Source organism: Petromyzon marinus, unplaced genomic scaffold, assembly GCF_048934315.1.
Source record: "Petromyzon marinus isolate PM22_M1 ecotype Great Lakes invasive population unplaced genomic scaffold, UKy_Petmar_22M1.pri1.0 PM_Scaffold_1, whole genome shotgun sequence".
NCBI classification, from domain to species: domain Eukaryota; kingdom Metazoa; phylum Chordata; class Hyperoartia; order Petromyzontiformes; family Petromyzontidae; genus Petromyzon; species Petromyzon marinus.
In genome coordinates, this window is record NW_027423057.1 from 3,875,089 (window position 1) to 3,892,117 (window position 17,029).

At 51.8% G+C, this 17,029-nt stretch overlaps 1 long non-coding RNA gene across 2 annotated transcripts; it reads right to left on the minus strand.

The window, feature by feature from the left end:
- Positions 1-4,123: 4,123 nt before the first annotated feature.
- On the minus strand, positions 4,124-11,032 carry LOC142922520 (uncharacterized). 2 transcript variants are annotated; one of them, XR_012940122.1, is made up of 6 exons: positions 10,936-11,032; positions 10,553-10,633; positions 9,536-9,645; positions 8,159-8,282; positions 6,624-6,694; positions 4,124-6,191 (listed from the first exon to the last, which is right to left on the minus strand). It is a non-coding gene; the product is annotated as an uncharacterized LOC142922520 (long non-coding RNA). The 2 variants fall into 2 exon arrangements; XR_012940121.1 differs by having other exon boundaries at positions 10,368-10,633.
- Positions 11,033-17,029: the final 5,997 nt, after the last annotated feature.

Consider the following 17,029-nt stretch of genomic DNA (forward strand, 5'->3'; position numbering starts at 1 on the left):
AATCTATGGTTCTCTGAGTATGGTTGTTTGTGCGAGTCTTAAGTGCACAAACTAAACTTAAAAAGGGCATTGAGGGGTGCGGAATCCAAGTTGACTATTAAGCTCCCCGCAGTGCAAGCCAGCTCTCTAGTCGTGTCATCATACAGCCCCTGTAATTCTTTATAATAATAATTAGACTTACTCCAGGAAAGCCACGCTGAGTCATAGTAAGGTCCTGAATTTGTTTTTTTATTGTAAGATGTTTTCAATCAATGAATAACGAATGCTTACACAAGTGGGGGGAAACCGGAGCACCCGGAGAAAACAAACGTATGTGAAGGGGCAGCATTTTAAACCGTACAGGTGACGATGGCGATGATCCCACTTGCTATAATGCCTTCTCCTGGCCAGTCAGATGCTTTCTCCTGGCCAGCCAGGAGAAGGCACCTCAATGTCCACGGGAAGAGGGTTTCACAATATTTACTGTGATCCACCAACCCTTGCTGCCTTCTACAGTGCTGGATCGCAGGCTTGCGTCACCACCTTCTGGCGAGTATTTGTAGTTATTATTTAAAGCTATATAGCGCTCACAAGAACGACTCAAGAAGCGCGAGGAGCCACAGACATGCAGGAAGGAAGCCACGTGGTGAGCCAGCACCAACGATTGTCAAGGCTCTACGGTACTCTATGTATGGAGGCATTATTGGCTAATTAATAACGAGTGTTTGTACATTGGGGGAAATCGGAGCACCCAGAGAAAAGCCACGTGTGTGAAGGGGCAGCATTTTAAACCGTACAGGTGACGATGGCGATGAGTCCACTTGCTGTACTGCCTTCTCCTGGCGAGGCAGGTTATGCACCTCGACGCCCACGGGAAGAGGATTTCACAACATCATTGTGCGGTGATTTACGAACCCTCGCTGCCTTCCCCAGTGCTGGATTTGAGACGTGCACCACTAACACCAGGCGAATGATAACAACAATAACTATACTTATTACTTGGTAGCAACAGGCGAAAGAAAACAGGCAAATTATAACAGGCCAATTAAAACAGGCGAATGATAACAGGCAAAATGAAAACAGGCGAATGATAACAGGCGAATGATAACAACAGGCGTATGTTTAGAACAGGCGAGTAATAACAATTATTATTTACACTTAGAACTTGATAACAATATTTATACTTATAACGTGATCAAGCAGGCCTCAGAGGTGCGAGGAACCACAGACAATCAGGAAGGAAGCCACTTGGTAAGCTGGCACCAACGATTTCCCAAGCTCTGTGACCCTATTGATACGTTTTTATCGACCAGATAGCGAGCGTTACGTTTGGGGGGGAAACCGCCCCCTTCGGTGCCTCCATGGTCCAATAGCTGGTCTTCTTGGCGCCACGGTCCCGAGCCCCCTAAAAGTTCCTCATGGAGCAAATCAACGAGTGGGCCATTGCCTTGTCAGGGCTCATTCATTGCTCCGGATCCCACCTGAAAATGCCAGGCGCAGATCCCCACATCATTAAAGCTACGGGTGCATTTATCCCAGATATAAACAATTGCAAACTATTTGACTATTTTTTTTTACTTTAACCAGGCAAGGCGCACTGAGCTATACAGCTCTCTTTCAGAAGCAGCCACACAATTACAGCTCAACAAATTGGCTTATTACGTGGACATTAGTAGCCAAATACTCTAAACATGTGTTAATAAATGTGGAGGGAAAACGCGGAGGATCCGGAGAAAAATACACGCGACCAAGGGGAGATAACATACAAACTCCAAATACAAAGGTGTCAGGGTAAGGATTTAATACACGACCTCCTGTATACCCTACAAAATAGTTAACATCTCGCCACCGTGGCGCCCAATTCTGATCACATGACATAGCAAAACGAACGTCGCGGTGCATAGCAATAATTCAATTGGGCAATTACTGAGCGTTCATAAACGTGAGGGGATACAGGAGTACCCAGAGAAAACCCACTCGTGCAAGGGGGCAACCCTCTATCCCATGCAGACAGAGATGGTGCTTATCCCACTTGCTGTACTGCCTTCTCCTGGCCAGCCAGGATATGCCACCTCAACACCCACTACACCATGACCTTTGTGAACCGAGTTTAAATTTCTGGCCACGGCGAACATCAGTGGCTATCTCACTCTTCCTCTCTCGTCCCTGCTATTATCTCCCTCTTCTTCCCGCGTCCCTCCCACTATCTACCTCTCCAATCCGTCCCACTATCTCCCTCTTCCTCCCTCGTCCCTCCCACCATCTCCCACTTCCTCCCCAGTACTTTCCACTATCTTCCTCCCACTTGGCTCTACTATCTCCCTCTTCTCCCGTCCCTCGCACTATCTCCCTTTTCTTCCCCCATCCTTCCCACTATCTCCCTCTGCATCTCCAATCCCTCGCACTCTCTCCCTCTTCCTTCCCCTTCCTTCCCACTATCACCTTCTTACTCTAACCGATCTGCCTAATCCTCCCAAATAACTCCCACTATCTCCCTCTACTTCCCCAGTCGCTCCAACTATCTCCCTCTTCATTCCCCTTTCCTGCCACTATCTCCCTCTTCCGCCCCCTTCCCTCCCACTATCTCCCTCTTCCTCTCCCGTCCCCCCCGCTATCTCCTTCTTTCTCTCCCATCCCTCCCACTTTCTTCCTCCCCCGTCCCTCCCACTATCTTCTCATCCTCCCCCATCCATCCCACGATCTTCCTCATCCTCTCCCGTACCTTCCGCACCTTCCTTATTTAACACCATCAGGTTCACAGACTCGCCCTCGCTTCTCCCAAGTCAAATAGCATAGCTTAGACACAACCCTCACCATGTTACACTGACGGCATCGACCGAGACAGCCAACAACTATCCGGCCGCCCAATTATCTAGTGAAGACGGCAGCGACCAAGTCGGCAAAGACGACAGTGCCGACGAGACGACTCCACTTCCCAGAACCTGCAACCACGAGCTCTCGCTCTCTGCTGCTTTTATCCGACTCGGCGCGGCCTGGCTCCGCCCTGGCCGCGCCTCCCTTCTCCAACCCACGAGCGGGTTCCAGGGTCTTCCAGACAGGGTCTCTGTGATCCTTGCCCCAGTGCCTCCGCCCTGCTGACAAACCCGCGTGAGGCTCACTGGCATGTGTACTCCCCGTCCACCGCAGTTGCCGCTGCTGGACAACAACCATTACTCTACAGTTGTACTGCCCTTCTGTACCGTGCCACCGAGCCATCAACACGGACTCACAGCATCAACACAGACTCACATGATCAACACAGACTCCCACGATCAACACAGACTCACAGCATCAACAGACTCACACGATAAACAGACTCACAGCATCAATACAGACTCACACCATCAACACGGAAACAGGGTCAGTGAGCAAGATGGCGGATGAGTGCATACATGATGTGAGTGGTGGTGAGTTCAAGTTGAGCACCCAGTTTTAAATCTCATTTACTCCCACCACCACCAGCAACCCACCACCCTACATACAACAGTCGGAAGTAAATGCCTACACACCCTACATACAATCGTCAGTAGTAGGAGTGGGGAGAAGAGGGCATCAGTGGGGGCGAGGCATGAAGCGTTGAGAAGCCCTCAGATACTCCATAAAACCCCGAGTTTCATGGAGTATAATTTTCAGCATTACAGTTCCATTTTTTTTTACGTTAACAAATGTCTCGCGATATATTACACCGTATAGGTAACTAGATTGGGCGAGGGATGGTCTTTTTCGTTGAACAATCAATAAAGCTACGGTGTCGTACTGTGCCCGTATCCGTGTACGGTACTGTGCACTAAAGGAAGAAAAATCGAGCGGCTGAACCTCACTGCCTCCTTACCGGAGGCTGTAAACATCAAGTGACCTGAAAACTGCGATGGGACATGAAAGACAACATGGAGAGACAAGAGGGCGCCACGTGTGTTCTTCCATGGCAGCAGCAGCATCATCGCAGGCAATGAGGTTCAAATGGGCACAGGAACTTTGAGGTGGACCCACGAGTGGTCGAGCCACAGGGGCGCGCAATCGGCGACCTCTATACGCTTGGCGCAATCCGCACCGTCATTTCACGGAGCCCTTGTCCGCTCGACGAGTGCGACGACGCCGTCCCACCGTCATTCGGCGCCTCGTGGTGACATCACAACAGCAAAACGACAGGTGTTTATTTATTCATTTCTTGAGGCAATTCGAGGGCCCGGTTACATCGCGTTGTGATACACGCACACACCGTCAACATATACTACACCGGTTATAAAAAAAAGCAGGGGATAGAAAGGTGGGGGAGCGGACCCGACCACAGGTATTGTTTAAAAGACGTCAAGCGGACCGGGGGTTTTAAATGCAAGTCCATGCGGACACCAACATCCGAACGATTGTACCAATAAATCCTGAACCTTCTGGAAGATTTCAGCTCCCGCTGGTTTGGATCAGGGTGATGTTGGGGCATTAAATTCCATTAATTGGGAAAGGCGCCAATCTTGTGGGAATGTCCTCGCCAGAGAAGAAACTTGTCGCTTCCATGTTTTATTTTCATCCGACGTCCCATTAGCGAGATCCAGAGCGTGACGGACTCATATGGAGTCGGCCTCCTGTAAATTTTCTGGTCTCATTCTCACCACAGGTGAAGGCAGAGCCACACATCAACGTGCCAATGGGGCCACGGTTGAAGTGGCGGTGGCCACGGGTCATGTGGCCTCGATGTATTTTCCATGTTGAAGGCCGATTGCCCCAAACATTGCCCGTCATATGCAGTGTCACTGAATAACGTGTGAAACATACTGTAGCATATACAAACTTGTATTTTCTTCATACATTAAATACAATAAACACAATAAACATGAAATGCGTATAGGACATTTATAACTCTCTCAATGACCAAACTTGTATTTTATGAACACACTTATACGAGCAAAATATGACAAAAGTGTTCCAGATTTCAGTTTCAATTGAGACTGAAATCCGGAATCATTACCCCGTACTGACAGACTAATAATACCCGCTAGCAGGCCAAGTGCTGATTCGCCTTGGGGCCTCGCCTGGTATAGAGGTCGTGGGTTAAATCCCGACGCCTGTATATCTGGAGTTTGCATGTTCTCCCCGTGACCGCGTGGATTTTTCTCTGGGTTCTTCGGTTTTTCCCTCCACATTTAGAAACATGCGTTTAAAAGTATTTGGCTGCTATATATTTCTGCGTGACAAGCCACTTTATAGCGCTTTCATTTGTGGCCCGGTCGTTCCTGAAAGAGAGCTATACAGCTGAGTGGGCCTTACCTGGTAAAATAAAATAGGTTAGTTTATTTTGTGCCACAGGGGGACAGCTACGGGGGGGGGGGGGGGGGGTGCCCATTAAAATGGTCGAGATGAGATGCAACTTAAGGCGCTTGTGACTTCCCAAAATATTATTTATGGCAGGTTTTCACATCTAAACATCCCAGGTGGCATTGAAGCCAAGAGCTCCCACCCTAGGTGAGTAGCTACGAGAGCGGTGCTGTGCATGGCGACACGCCACTTTCTCCATCTGCCTGACTTGGTATTTTCTTTTTTGTTACTTAAATAAATGTTAATGTTTCGTTTTGTGTACGCGTGTATGTACACCGTTTGGGGAGCGGTGGTGCAGCAGTTAGCGCACTACGAACTCAGCCATCTGAGTACGTGGTGTGGTGTGTATAACATCGCAAAACTGGGGAGGACAAAGGCAGCCAGACGTGGGGCTGGCCACACAACCACTTCTGTGCCATGCCGGCCATCATAGGTGCTACCCGTTAACAGCACTTGCTCCAGCAATCTGTTAACGGCAATACGGAGTACCTTTGTCTTTTTGTGCAATTGTGTGCTTCTGTGTGCGACGCATGCGACGATGTGCATGTTTGTGTTTGATAAATGTACATCCGCAATGTGTGTGTGACGCGTATAATGCGCGTGTGTGACGAGGGTTGGAACAGCGATTCACGCACTGCCCTATCCACGCGGCGACCTCTCCTCAACGTCTCGAGCCTCGGCGGAGAGCGCCGCGAGGTTCGACTCCAACTCCGGCTTTCCAGGGACAAACCCTCCCCCCAATGCCCCTCCCCCCAGGCCCATGGGGGGGGGGGAAGTCGCCCCCCTCCCTCACTCCACGCTCAGGAACTTCCTCTTCTTCGCCGTGTTCATGTACGGTCGCCAAGGCCACTCCACCTCGGCGGTGGCCGCGTTGTCCAGCGTGCCCAGTTTAATCTCGTAGACTGCGCGACACACAAAAGCAAAGATCCCCCCATGCAGCCTTTAACAGACGGCGTGGGAAAAGCGCTGTTCGTGTGTTAGCATGTAGGAAAGCCAGCACGGCACACCAAGGGGTGGGTGTGGGTGGCCAGCATTACGTCCGATCATCTTTGAATTTACACATCGCATCCGGGGTGGGGGAATGCGAGTCGGGTCACGGTACAGCGAATGCGACCAGAGCAGCGACCCCACCGACTCAAGTTCCGATCCGCTCTACAAGTCACCCGCGGGCCACCTAGCCCGAGGCTAGACTCTTACATTCAGCCCATCATCCTCTCAGGGGTCGATAAAATTTACAACCACTTCGTAGGGAAGTCCACAAGGAATGTGGAATTTCCACCGCCTCTGCAGGGGTGTAAAGTGGAGACGAGTAACAATGTGTCAGGCAGACTTACGCTCCATCTCGAATCACGGTCCCACCTCCTTCAACTCGATGTCCTTGCCGTCGCGCTTGTAGACGTTGTGCCTGTTAGGAGGGGGGGGGGGGCAGAGACGTCACGGGAGGGGTCGCGGCAAGTTACACGGACGGCGCTGGACTCTCATTACGCGTCCTCGCAGACGTTTGCCAGTTAGAGGCCAGCGGCCACCCTTTTTAAAACTGCGGATGCATTAACAAATGAACAACATTACGCGCCTTCAGCTTCAGAGATGGCGTTAAATAAAAACTCTGTGCTGTTGCTCGAAAACTAAAGTAAAACGAAACTATTTTTATTTTACCACTGAGCTATGTAGCTCTTTTTCACATAAAAATGTATAGCAGCAAAATACTCGAAATTCAAGTTTCTAAATGTGTAGGGAAAAACCCGGAGGACCCGGAGAAAAATCAAAGTGACCAGGAGGAGAACATGCAAACTCCGAATATACAGGCGGACACACAGCACCTGGCCCAAAAGTCTGCTCACTCTTTCCCATTCCGAGACATCTGCAAGTTGCCGGGTGGTAGGTGTCACGTCCACCGCTGAATCTCGGTACGCGCGAGCGGCTCGGTGTTAATTTTATTTATAGAGGCGTAGCGCTGCTGTTTTTAAAAGGCGTTGCCCTCACCGCAGAAAACCGTAGTGACACGACCGGCACTCTATGGAACAAAACTGTGCCGCACGCCCTCCCGCATGGTCTTATGGGAGCCTCGGTATGTCTTCAGGTCAGAAGACATACTTGAGTTTTTCTTACGGTTCCGTTTCGACGACGTATATGTACATCATGGAAATGAGAAAGGGTTATAGCCTATACGAGGGATCTTTGTGCTTTGGGGATGGGGGAGGAAGATGTGGGTGAGACTGGCACGGTGCCCGCACGCACCCTCTTTCCGAGTCGCGACGTGAAGTTGTGCATCACGAGGTGTTGGAATGCCTCGGACATCATGTCCACGTCCGGATGTCGTGCCGCATCACCACGCTCGAGAGTGTCAAGTACACCGTGGCATCGTACCACGTGTCACATGAACAGCACGCCGGAAAGTTAGACACACCACAGGTGTCACACAGACTGTACTGGAGAGTTAAACACACTGACCTTCCATCAGCGGCATCATACCACATCACACCACATACACAGTTAAGACACCACAATTCCCCGTCTGCAGCATCATACTACACACCGCACATCGTACGCACAGCTAAATACACCTCCATCCCCCGTCTGTTGCACCGCATCACACACGTCACACCATGCATCACACCGGGGAGCGGGAGCGGAGTGGCTATCTCATTACACTACAAATCCGGTGACCTGACTTCGACTTCCGGTGTGTCCAAGCATCGACAGTGGGGAGACAAAAGGGGAAGATGCGGTAATGACCACACCACCCACCCCGCCGTGTGCCCTGCCGGCCTTCGTAGGTCGCTCGACAAACAGCACTTGCCCTGACAGCCTGTTAAAGGCTACACGGGGGAGCTTTGTCAACTGTGGTGCGTGCGCGTGCCTGGCATACCGCGGTGCTCATGCAGGACGATGAAGTCGTTGACGGCATTGGCGCAGCACGCCCACACCAGCGCCTGCAGCTTGTGGCCTCCGTGGTTCATCGGCTGAGCGTTCGGCAGGATCAGCTTCTTCTCCTGCGGTGGTGGTGGGATGGTGGTGGTGGTGTGGTAACATGACAGCAAGCGGTCACACGCCGAGTCCGCTCTTCCCACCGGCGTCCGTCCCGGCCACGCTGCGTTCGCCCCCCCACCTCCCCGCCCTCCCACTGTATCCGACTCGGGTTGTGTTGTTTGTTTTTTCCATTGCGGAAGCTGAGCCGAGCCGTACCGGTATACGGGGTCGCCAAACCCCGTGTTGGCACAACTGGGATGCACCATTGGAAAAACTTTACTATTTATATTTTACCAGGTAAGGCCCACTGAGCTATGCAACTCTTTTCCAGAAGCGACCTGGCCACAAATCATAGTTCAACTAAGTGGCTTATCGTCATGTGGAAATTTATAGCAGCCAAATACTCTTAAACGGACGTCGATTCTAAATGCGGAGGGAAAAACCGGAGGACCTGGAGAGAAATCCACGCGACTCCTCGGAAAGAGGCACGCAACTCCAAATATACAGCAGGCATCAGGGTCAGGATTGAACCTGTGACCTCCTGTATACCAGGTGTGGGAGTTAACATCTCGCCACAGTGGCGCCCCCAATGGTACATCTTTCCGTGACCACCGACCGTGCGTAGTGCTACAGTAGATACATTTTCGATGAATGGAAGGGATCGGTCATCGGGAAAAGGTGGACTGAATCGCGAGGAATGAAGTTGACAAAAGCTGCATGCACCAAACCAAAGTGTCCAACGCTCCACCACTTACGACCACCCCCCCCCCCACACAGCCTCCACCTTTCATCAACAACCAGATTTCTTCTGGTTAACTCAACGGATGCGAGTTATCTCACACTGCACAAGCCCGATGATTGGTCGACACGGCTCGTGTGAGGTGCAAGGAACTGATTCTAAAGCCGATAGAGAACATGTGTGTGTGTGCGATAATTTAGCAGTTAGCATGCTGCTCCACAAACCTAGTGACCCGAGGTTGATTTCCGTTCATGGCCAACACCAGTGGCGATTATCTGAACTGGTCCTGGGCCTCCCCTAGATCAATTCAGCCTCAAATGAGTACCTAGTGCGGTGTGTAAACATTACCAGAGAGATAAAGGTGGCCAGTTGTGGTGCTAGCCACCAACACCCTCGCAAACAGCACCTGTCCCAAAAGCCTGTTAAGGCTATATGGGGGACCTCTGTCTTTGCGCGCTTGTACACATGCAATACACGAGGACCCACATTCCTCGTGTGACCCCAAACCCTGTAGCCCCTGTGACCCCGTGCCCGCACCTTGATGAACTGCTTGAGGAGGGAGCTGGGGTCGCGTGAGGTCGTCGCCATGATGTGTGGGTCCTTCACGCCGGCTCAGCGGTACTCGTCATCCATGTGGCTGCTCACTCCTACTGACACGGGGGGGGGGGGTGGATAGAAAGAGGTGGTAGATGGGGCAGGGGGGACGGAGAGGGTAGGTTATCATTTGCCATACTTCCCCGTGCAGGTGAGTGAAGGTGTGTGTGTGGGTGGATGGAAGGAGCGACCAGGAATGGTTTAGAATATCACTCTGCAGTGATCGCGTTGATTTTGTGTAGCGAGCTGAGCACTAATGAGACCTGGATGAGTCCCAATTGCAAGAGTGGGTGGGTGATATGGCAGGTGAGTGGGTAAATTGAGTAAAATGATGAGTGAGTGAATGAGTGGGTCAGTGCATGTTAAACCTCTTTGTTACAGCACGTAACCAACCGTGGTAATCGGAAGTGTGACAAACTAACCACAAAAAGAAGTTCTCAAGAAATGAGTTTGTCAATCTAGACGATGATTTAAAAGTGCAAAGCTCCAGTGGCTTCCTAATATTGTAAGGAAGACCGCTCCAGAAGGAAGACTGCTCCAGAAGCACACGTTATGTGGTGACCACGGCCTTCATTTGACATTCCACAAAAATTTACGCCAGCCATCACACACACACACGGCCGACTCTTTTTCCACGTTCACGCCACGGGATTTTTCAAAGTCCACTTGGGAAGCAATCGCCGTGCAGTATTTACGGTCAACGCAACTGCTGCATTAAACCCATTAAACCGGTGGGGGGGGGGGGTTGAGGGCCCGCCGTTCTCGAACCGCGAACCTCCGCGGCAAAACACGGTGCCACCGCTTGGCAGGAAGGACCGACGGCGAGCCGGGGATGCGCGCCGACTCGGCGTGTCTAGCGGGCGGAGACGCGCGACGCTTATCCCCCTGCCTCAAGAGTCTCGCGGGAAGGAAGAGAGAGAGAGATGCGAGGAGACGTGATGGTGAGGGATGTGAGATCACCCTCCCCTCCCTGGTCGAATTCCACGGCCTTCTGGAGTTCAAGCGCCTCCCACCGCAGGTCCGTAGGCAGCACCAGGTTTTCTTCGGTGATGACGTCAGGGGGACAGGGGGCAGTGGGTAGGGGGCGGGCAGGGGAGAATTAACAAGGAAGAAAAATCATGCGCACGCATGGATTCATTTGGAAACGCTTTCCACGCGCGGTTGTCTTCTCGCCTGTATTGTCAGACCGTTTTGTCCCATCTTAGTCCGTCTTGCGTGTCTCATTGTCTCTAGATCCGTCTCTAGTCTGTCTTGCGTGTCTCAATGTCTCTAGTCTGTCTCGCTGTCTCTCGTTCGTCTTGTCGTCGCGAGCCCATCTCTAGATCCGTCTCGCCGCCCGTTACCATCGAGCGCCCTCTTGAGCCGCGCCTTCTCCTCTACGAGGATCTTCTTGGCCTCCTGCGCCTTGCGGTAGAGGTACTCGCCGTGCAGTTGCGCCTCCTCAGCTGCACCACCAAACAAAGATCCCCCATGTAGCCTTCAACAGGACTGTCGGGTACAAGTGCTGTTAACGAGCAGCACCTTTGATACACGAAGGGGGGTAGGTGGCCAGCACCACATCCGGCCGCCTTAATCTCCCCAGTGGCGATGTTTACACAACGCACCAGGTACTCATTTGAGGCTGAGTTGACCAAGGGGAGGCCCAGGAACGGAATCGTCACCAGTGTTGGCCATGAGCGGGAATTGAACTCGGGTCGCTGGGTTCGTAGTGCAGCGTAGTGCTAATCGCGAGACGACCATAAACAACAACCGCCATTCGCCACGAAGTGGTGGAGATGTCACCACGGCGCTCGTGCCAGGCTATGTGCAGGTTAAGGCCACATGAAGCGTCGAACGCCCGCTGGCAGCAGGAGGTCACAGACAGACAGACCCAGGTTGCCATTGGTTGCTTGACTGAGATGACTGGCCGATGCACCACCTGTGCCCCCGACTGTGCTACACCACCGCTCCCACCTACACAAACTCTCTTGGGCTATACTCTTTGGTTCTTTCGGTAAAGTCATATAGGCATAAAATATACAATAAATTAAATCACGACGTTTCGGGCGCAACACAAGCGTCCATCATCAGGTGGGACAAACCACAGCAAGAAACAATTGCCGACGTGGGCAAAAGAGCTGCTGTAAACAAGAGACTATATAGGTAAGAGAAGGGGGGAGGATCAGGGAGGAGAGATAGAGAGGGGGGGGGGTATGAGGAGGGGAGTGCTGAAGAGAGCGGGGCTGGGAGTGGGAAGCTTAAGAAATTAGAGATGCAGAAAGTTAAGGCAACACCATAAAGCAGTTAAGGTTTTACCTGGTTAATAACATTCTTCCAATGATTACTCAATTTGTATCCATCTTCTCGGTTGAAGTTATGTCTGTGTTTATATATCTGGATGGCTTCATGAACAAACCTTTGATAGTAGCCCGAAGGTTTGCAGAGCGGCACCACGATACTCCTAGCGACGTCGTTGATTAATGTCTGTAATTAATATCGATGGTGAATCTCTGTAATTAATATCGATGATTCGATTCCACGAGAACAGATTCCACAAGAATCGATTCCACAACTATTTTAGTAAAGCGAAGTACGCGATTCGATTCAAACGTGTTCGTTCCGGTCTCATCAGAATCGGTATTGATTCTGTGCTGGAGGAATCCAATGAGCTATAAAGCTCTTTGATCACAGATGTGCCAGTAGGGGGCACGGGGTCATAACGTCACAACAAACAATACAAAAACGATAGGAGTGCAAAGGGAATGGTAGCAAACCACTAAAAATAGGTTAAATAAACCATATAAGTTCATACTCTTTGGTTCTTTCGGTATGAAGTCTCGCTCTCTGTTCCACCCACTACAACTGGCGTCAGAAGTAGCCAAATAGTAAGATGAATCGCTATAATGGAGACGCGAAGAAAAACTCGTACCAGGGCTCCAGTGGAAGAGGAGGACGACTCAACACCACCGGGGTTGGCAGCCCCGGAAGGGGGAGGAGAAGCGACGACGGCCGAGCTGCTCATTGCCCGGCCGCCCGCGCGGCTCACCACCGTCGGAGAGGGCGCTTCAGGTGGCTCACTCCCGCCTCGCCCAACTCCTGCACGCGGCGGCATCCATCCTCGACGAAATACATCGCGGGTTATAACCACAACAAATATAATCACAATCACTGCGACCATAATCGCCATAACCACAAATATAACCATAACCACGAGCTACATAACCACAAGTATAAACACTACTGCCACAAATATAACCATAACCACCACAACCATAACAACCAACATAACCACCACAACAACCACAATGATGCTGATACACTCTCACACCATGTGGGTCCCCTTGTCTCCTTGTGTCTCCCTGTGGGTGAGTGGATGGGTTGGCGAGAGAGTCGATGGGTTGGCAAGAGAGTCGGTGGGTTGGTGAGAGAGTGGGTGGGTGGCAGAGTGAGTGACCGGTGGCAGAGTGAGTGACCGGTGGCAGTGGGCGACCGGTGACGAAGTGGGTGCGAGAGTGGGTTGCTGAGTGGGTGGCCGAGTGGGTGGCTGAGTGAATTGGTGAGTGGATGAGTGCCAGAGTGGGTGGGTGAATGGCTGAGTGGGTGGGTGAGAATCAGTATGTTTTTGCTGGAGGAATCCGATGAGCTATGAAGCTCTTTTTCATAGATGCCCAGAGAGTGGCTGAGTAGGTGGCTGAGTGAGTGTCGGTGGGTGTGTGAGTGGGAATGAAATCTAACCTGCACCTCTGCATTGCAAGTCCAGCGAGCTAACGCCCTGCGTGTGGTGGGGTAAAGTGTGGGCATGGCCACTTTGCTCCAACACGTCCGGACCAGCGTGGAAGAGTAGACCAAATACCTCTATATAGCGGCCTCTAGTGGATGCCTTTTCCAACAGCAGGCGATTCGCCTCCACAACAAACCCGTCCCTCCAGGGATAAAAACACACGGCAGTCTGGGAGTGCCTCTCATCAGCTATGGCTCAACACGAGGGCCACTCTGGGGCCGGTTTCCACCGTCAGCGCCTCATCAGCAGCAGCAGCAGGGCCGGGCTCTGCTTGAAGCAGCGCCGTGAACTCAGCAGGCGTCTAGGACGTGACGACTGTGGGCCAGGCGCCTCCTCCTCTGTCTCCCCCCACCACCGCCGCCACTGCTGATGTGTGCACACCGCGCGAGGTTCTCACCTTCAGGCTGAGTCGACGTAGAGGAGGCCCAGCGAGCCGCCGCTTCAGAAGATTTCGCGACCCACTGACGGTGGCCGTGAGCGGGAAACCAAATCAGCCGCTCGCCACCCACAATTCACAACGCGCGCCGCCTCCAATCGCCCCCTGCCTGACCGGAAGTAGCAGCGGGGGAGGGGGGTGGGCAATGGGGGCGTGAGGGGGGGGTTGAGGGGGAGCATGGGCGGGGGTTGCCAGGGGGGGGCAAGGGGGGTCGCGAGAGGGGGGGGATGCTTGGGGGGGGGTTTGCCAGGGGGGAGGGGCAGGGGGGGAAAGGGGGAGCATGGGGGAGGAGCTTAGGTGAGGGGGAGGAGCTAATGGCTTTTACACCACGCCGCGTCTCGCGCCACGTGCTTCCCCTGGCAGTTTGGCCGTTAGGCGTGGAACCGAGCTGTGGGTGAGTGGTGGCGGTGGTGGTGTGAGTCTTTCTATGTGAGTCTGTGTGTGAGTCTCTCTAAGTGAGTCTGTGTGTGAGTCTCTCTGTGTGAGTCTGTGTACGTGTGTGTGGGTCTGTGTGAGTCTGTGTGTAGCAGTGACCCGGTCTCAAATGAGTAGCTGGTGCGATGCATAAACATCGCCATTGGGGAGACAAAGGCGGTCGGGCGTGGTGCTAACCACCCACCCCTTCATGTACCGTGCCGGCCTTCATACGTACTGCTGGCTAACAGGAACTTACCCCTACTGCCTGTTAAGGCTCTATGAGGATCGTTGTCTTTGGTGTCCTGTATTAGCAGGAGGAGGAGTGGTGGTGTTAATGTTGGTGGTATTAGTGGTGGTGGTGTTAGTGATGGTGGTATTAGTGGTGGTGTTTGTGGTGTTAATAATGGTGGTGTTGGTGTTAGTGATGGTGGTGTTAGTGGTGGTGGTTGTTCGAGGTATTGTTGCTGGTGTTAGTGATGGTGGTGTTGGTGGTATTAGTGGTGGTCGTGTTAGTGATGGTGGTATTATTGGTGGTATTATTGGTGGTAGTGTTAGTGGTGGTGGTGTTACTGGTGGTGGTGTTGGTGGTGGTGGAGTTGATGTTGGTGGTGGTGTTTTTAGGGTTCGTAGTGTTAGTGGTGGTGTTAGGAGTGGTGTTAGTGCTGGTGTTAGTTGTGGTGTTAGTTGAGGGGAGTGGTAGTGTAGCGGTTAACGTGCTGCGCTACAAACCTGGCGACCCGGGTTCGATTTCTGCTCACGGCCAACACCAGTAACGATTATCTGAACCGGTCCTGGGCCTCCCCTAGGTAGACTCAGCCTCAAATGAATACCTGGTACGATGCATAAACATCGCCGCTAGGGAGACAAAGGCGGCCAGGCGTGGTGTTAGCCACCCACCCCCTCGTGTGCCATGCCGACCTTTATAGGTGCTCGCTAGCAGAAATTGCCCCTACAGTATATTCAGGCTATACGGGGGATCTGTCTTTGTTAGTGGTGGTGGTGTTAGTAGTGGTGTTAGTGGTGGTGCTAGTGGTGGTGTTTGTCGCGGTGTTGCTGGTGTCCGAACAAAGGAGCGATGCTCACAACAACGACCTTTGACCTGGGCGGCTGAAATGTAGCACGTTGGTACAGTCATCTCAGTCAGTCAACTCTTGGCACCTGGGTCTGACCTGTGACCTGTCAGTGAGCCTTCAGCATTTCACGTGGTCTCAAAGTGCACCTGGCCTGGCATTTGCCGCTACTTAGTGGCAAATGGCGGTCTTTGTTGTTTTTATTGTGTTTCGTGTTTTGGGTGAGTGGTGAGGTTGTGAGTCTGTGATGATGATGTGAGTCCGTGTTGATGATGAGAGTCCGCATTGTGACATGACGCGTGTTTAGACATGAGTATTGTCGCACACCATCGGTTTTGTGTGACCCTCACCTGCGTCTCCCGCTCTCCACGCAGAGACCCGGACCGTGCGAGAAACGCAGTGAGCTCTGAGCACCCTACTCTGCAAGTTGCTGCCATGGAGGTACGTGTGGCTCTTCAACTCGTGTGGTAAAATATGGGTGGACGTGTGTTTTCCCCTCGACTTGTGCCTACCTGTCACCTACCTGTATACCTGGATGTGCTTCTCCTTGTCCGCCTGAGTATGTGTATGTCTATCAGAGTGTGTCTCTGAGATCCTGTTGGTGTGCCTGCCTGTCTACGCGTGAGCATTTACAGCACTATTATCTATCCACTGATGAATGAGAATGCCTTCCTCCCTGAGACCTTGCTACCCCTCAAATGCTGTGATGGAATAATCCGCCAAGCGCCGATTTTGTCGCACCATCTCTCTGGTGGCTCTCCTCTCCGATGTGTTTCCTTCCTTGGCTGCCGCTCCGTTATTTTTCTTCACTATCAGCCATTGTTGTCCCTCCTTGCCATGGCTCGTCATGCCCGATCCCCAATCACTCTTTAACAATTTGAACAATCCCTGCGTGTGACCTCAAAATCCACGCGTCTTTCATTGTGAATCCAAGCATGGCATCTGATATTGGCCAAATATCCCAATGCTGAGAAACGACAACATCTCGGCAGGACCCTCCTGAATGTGGAGCCCAGGATCTCAGAGATGCTGGCTCAGTGCTCGCCTTCTGCACTTGCTCCAACATCTTAATCAAGCCTATGTGGTGGACCTTTGTCTTTGTGTGTGTGTAGATGAGCCGAGCTGGAAAGGCTCGGAGTAACGACACGTCTTGCACCACGTGGAGTGCGCTGTCCTCAGACGGCACCGGCTCCATCTGTAGCAAATCGCCGAAAGGTAAGAACAGTAATGAGGGACGTCACAGTGGCCACGGTAAATAGTGGGACATCACGATGGCCATGTTGCATGGGGGATGTCACAGTGCCTTTGGTGTATGAGAGATTTTATGGTGATTGTATGGGTGATGTCAAGATAGCAATGCTACATGGGGGACTTAATGGTAATCATGTTTTGATTTAAAGCTTTCGTGGCTGCAGGGATTCATATTCTTGGTTCTTTCGGTAAACTCACGTAGAAGGGCAACAATAAAATTATAAAAATATAAAACAATAAAATTCTCACGACGTTTCGACTGCAACACAAGTAATCATCATCAGGTGTGAAAACCACAGCAAGAACCACAGCAAGAAAAATTGAAATTTTCTTGCTGTGGTTTTCACACCTGATGATGATTGCTTGTGTTGCAGTCGAAACGTCGTGAGAATTGTATTATTTTATTGTTTCCCTTCTACGTGACTTTACCGAAAGAACCAAGAATATGGTAATCATGTTGCATTAGAGACTGCATCATGGTTGCCATGTTACATGGGGGACTT